Source organism: Saccostrea echinata, unplaced genomic scaffold, assembly GCF_033153115.1.
Source record: "Saccostrea echinata isolate AGI-Se365-2 ecotype Australia unplaced genomic scaffold, CSIRO_AGI_Sech_v1 ptg000027l, whole genome shotgun sequence".
Taxonomy (NCBI): Eukaryota; Metazoa; Mollusca; class Bivalvia; order Ostreida; family Ostreidae; genus Saccostrea; species Saccostrea echinata.
In genome coordinates, this window is record NW_026889776.1 from 11,110,180 (window position 1) to 11,115,064 (window position 4,885).

The following is a 4,885-nucleotide window of genomic DNA, read 5'->3' on the forward strand; positions in this document are numbered from 1 at the left end:
AGCCATATATCTCAATCATCCGGGGCCTGGGATTTGTGGAATACACATTTCTAAAAACTTGATAAGGTTATTTCTACAATCAATATCTTTTTACTTGCTAAAAGTCAAAGAATCGGTTTTTATGTCCCCATATCCACCTTTTACCAGGCATTGTCTGCGAAATTATTATAAAAATAAAGCGCCCATCCCACCCATTCCCCAACACATTACTATTAATATTGTAAATTTCATGACCCCAGCTCAATGGTTCAGCCTCTAGGATGGGTGTTACGCGCTCATAAATGTAAATATGAACCTATAAACCTCTAGAACTATTAATGTTTGCATGATTGAAGTAGGTTTTTCTTCTTTTTCTCTTTCTTTTTAAGGCCACAAAGACACCAATCTTGTTGCAGTCACAACTTCCACTGGAACTTTGGCTGTTAAAATTTCGATCACAGTAGTCATTCTGATTATAGCTGCATTGATCACGGTTGTGATCATAAGGTAATAGATATGGGTGTGCACGAATTCTTACTTACGAAGTACATTTCCAAATATAAAACTAACAATATGATAGAAGCACTTAATCTTATCAATCTTTACGCTATAGAAATAATTATTATAGTGACATGCAATAATATTTTTTAAGTATTATTTAGAGAACGAGACAGGTTCTGTTTCGTTGATACAAATTTACGGGTGGAAGAGTGCGAAGCACGAGTCTCCACCCCAAAATTTGTATCAACAATACAGAGTCTGTCGAGGTCTCTAAATGATTTGTGACACGATCAATCAAAATCAGCTCCTCCCACTTCTACATGTATTTGTGCTATTGTTAAAAGTTGTGTCATGTATGTTTCATTTCTTCCTTAATCCCTGGTAAATCGCAAAAAAGTGAATTCCCATGCCAATTAGTACACTTGGATTCGATATAAATTGTGCTTTATCCGTAGATAGCGTGAAATTTCTTGTCACCGTATTATATTATATAGTTTTGAAAACACTGAGCTGAAGCATTGACGTAGATTTAGAATCGCTTGATTTTTTAACTGATGAGGTGGATGATATCACATTATCCCAAATTTGTGAAAATATGGAGACTGAATATCATGTGTTTGAAGGGATTCAAAATCTTAGTTTTTCTGAAAACTTCAATCTGGATGCGAATGAAGGCGTTGGGGACAGCTGTTCAAATTCAATGGATTTTGATATCGGGGATTTTTTTAATTTAATGGAATCCGAATGTGAAGTAAAAAAAAAAAAGAACTGAAAGAGAGCACACGATTTGGTCCAGTCGTCAATGATAAAGATTTGAGGTGTCTCGTTGAGAATCAGACCGTTCACGGTAGCTCAGTCGGTAGAGCGCTCGCTCCTTGATCGGGAGGTCGTGAGTTCGAATCTCGGCCGCGACAGACCCAAGTCGATAAAAAATGGGTAGCAACTGTTCCTTCGCCATGCGCTCGGCACTTTGAAGTGAAAGTTGCGGGTCCTTCGGATGAGACCTTAAAAACCGAGGCCCCGTGTCACGGCAGGCGTTGGCACGATAAAGATCCCTCACTGCTCAATGGCCCTGAGTGCCGAGTAAAGGTCAAAATTTGAAGCCCTTCACTGGTATATGGTGACGTCTCTATATGAGTGAAGAATTCTCGAATGGGACGTAAAACAACATACAATCAATCAATCAATCGTTGAGAATCAGTAAAATAGGAATACTAAAAGCAACACAAAATGGGCACTTAAAGTTTTCGAAAATTGGCGCGAGCAGAGAGCGGGGGACATTAGCGAGCTTCACTTAATGGATACGAAAACAATGAACCATTGGCTTGAGCGTTTTGTTGTGAAAGCCCGTAAAAGACAGAGCTGATTACCCTCCAAAAACTCTTTACCTTATTTTATGTGGACGTTTAAGGCATTTAAGGTTTTGCCAAAGGTCAAGATGTCCAAAACTTTATTTTCACAATAGCTCCGAATCTATGTGAGGTATAAGCTTAAAACTTTTACAGTTTGTAAATATATCATTGATTAACAGATAGAAAGTATCAATTGATAACAAATACTTAAAAAAATGTATTTATCGAGAAAAATTCTTTTTAAAAAATGCATATATTTCGAAAAAATACACCTAATTAATTCTGTACTTTTAGTGAAAACCATCATTGCAGAAATAATATATGTTTATCAATGAAGGGCAAGTTGGAAAAGAATGGTCTCTGAAAGGTTGTTATTGAAAGCATGACATGTATAAAGACAAGACCCCTATACAATCCGCCATTTGTAATGTACTTTCGGTTTCAAATCTTAACGTTTGGACAAAATAAACAGGGAAAACAACTTTCCAGAGGCTATCAAATCCAACTTGCCCTTCATTGATAAACATATATTGTTTCTGCAATGATGGCTTTCACTAAAAGTACGGAATGAATTGGGTGTATTTTTTCAAAATATATGCATTTTTTAAAAAGAATTTTTCTCGATAAATATTTTTTATAGTATTTGTTATCAAGTGATACTTTCTATCTGTTAATCCACGATATATTTATAAACTGTAAAAGTTTTAAATTTATAAACCACATAGTTTTGTAGCTATTGTGAAAATAAATTTTTGGACATCTTGACCTTTGGCAAAACCTTAAGACAAAAAGATGTGTACGATAAAAATTTTCTGGATGAGAAAGAACTATCTTTTGTCGGTTTGCGAAAAGTTTTGGACGCCAAACTGAAATCGCTCATTGATAGAGGACGTGGATGCGAGATCCGCCAAGCTGATCCAATATGGCCAGAAGATGAGGAGAAATTGTGGCAAGAGAACGTTTTTGGGAAAGAAAACAGTGAACAATTGCAACATACGGTGTTTTTTTTTATTTATGTAAATTGTTTGGTTTGAGGGCGTGAGATGAGCACCACAAATTGCAATGTGAACAGTTTTCCCTTGGAAACGATACTCATGGACAGTTCATTCAATTTGTTGGAAGAGCATCAAAAACTTACAAGGTCGGTATGGGTCAGATGAATTTACAGACAAAGAATCTGAAGCATTATCGTGAACCTGGTAAGTAAATATATATATTTGTGTGGATACATTAAGACACTTTATTTAAAGTGTAAATGTAGTAGTTAGAGAAAAAGGGGGGCATTACTGTGAGCCTGGTAAAAGTAAATATTTATGTGGATACATTAAGACACAAGTATGTAGATAAGCGAGGGGGGTCATTTATATTAAATCTAATTACTGTTATATAATTTACAGGTGATAAATGCTTAGCAGAGTATTTTCGGATATATCTTGATGCTTTAGACGGTGCGGGGCCATCTTATCGTCGTCCACTTCCTGGAACTTCGGAGAAGCCCGTGCGTTACGGTACACAGGTTGTGGGAAAAAATAAACTGAAAACTTTTATGAAATTAATTTCGAGAAAAGGAGGACTGGAATGGAATTATACAAAACATAGCGGGAAGAAAACCTGCGCAACTCAATTGTATATAGGAGGTGAACCCGAGGCAGAAATCATGAATGTTACTGGTCACAGGTCAGAACAAGGAGTAAGGAAATACATGAAAAGTAACGTGGAAATGAAGAAAAGCATTTCTAAGATCTTGGATCCGCCCTGGCCTCTACAAAATAGGAATCCCACAAGCCGTCTTCCATAGAGCCTACTGGCAGGAAAAAGAGCCCTATCACCTTGTAATACAAATCATTCTGAAGGCGACGCTAAGAAATTGTGCAGTGAAAGCATTCGAGCTCTGCGAGATCTAACAAATACGGCATCAGTATTTCAAAATTGTCATTTTACCATTTTTTTTTTGGATCAAATTGATTGATCAAGCGTGATTTTGTGTGTCCGGTATTACATTGAAAGAAAACAAGGTCATGCGGAAGTGTCAAGCACTGTATTGTTTTTTTTTTTTTAAATCCGTTTCGTTTGGATGAAAGTGAGGGACCAAATCTGATTTTTTTCGTAGTTGCTGTATGAATTACATACTGGTAAAAGTTAAATTGTGATTTTTTTTTTCAAGTTTTGCAAGGAAATAATTTTATTTAATTCCAAGCAGGAAAAAAATGATTAACTGATTTCTTATTTTGAAAATTATTTGAGTTCGTCATGCAGGTAAAATATTGAATGTATAAAATTGATTGTTTTCTTGATTTATTTTAAGATCGTTCTGTATTTCCTTAGTCCTGTACTGTATTGCAAATACAGAACGGTAAACTTCAAAGAAAAACACCGCCATCGTGTCAAAAACTTTTATTATAATTGTTTTGATGATCGAAAAGGTATTCTTTATAGATTGATTTCTATATATCATTATATAAATCTAAAACATTTGTATAGCTAATAGATCTTAGTTTTTTTTTTCATATTTACATAACAAATATAAAACCAATATTATATTTTCTTCTGTTTGTAGACGAAATAGACTCAACTTCTTCCACAGGAAAATAAAACAACCTTATGTTCAAGAAAAGGAACAGAGAAACGAAGGACACATAAATACTGAGAAAACATTTTACCAGGAGTTGGTTGGCGTTGAAAATAGAAACGAATATCAAGAATTACAAGTTAAGTCTCAAATACCATACGAAAACCTATCGTTGAGGATTGCATGAGACTTTGAACAAATTTGGTAGCACAAAACAAATACGTTTTACTTTACTCAGAATCTCATTGTTATGAACAATGTACTGTCAATGCCAGGTGTTCTTAGAATATTTAAAGGAACAAATAAAATGATATACATATAACATGTATTAATTGTTTACATTACAATGTTATATCTTGCAATTGTGACAAAAAATGATTTGATAAATATTTGGAAATCGATCCTGTGTGCCTCATTTACGGACAAATTTTCTTATCAAACAAGCTAATTAAGAGAATCTGTGTCCCCGCTTAAGGAAAAAAGA

The 4,885-nt window shown here is 34.8% G+C and overlaps 1 pseudogene; it reads left to right on the top strand.

Annotated features, from left to right (window-relative positions):
* Positions 1-243: 243 nt before the first annotated feature.
* Positions 244-3,630, top strand: LOC133193205 (uncharacterized; annotated as a pseudogene).
* The last annotated feature ends 1,255 nt before the right edge of the window (positions 3,631-4,885 follow it).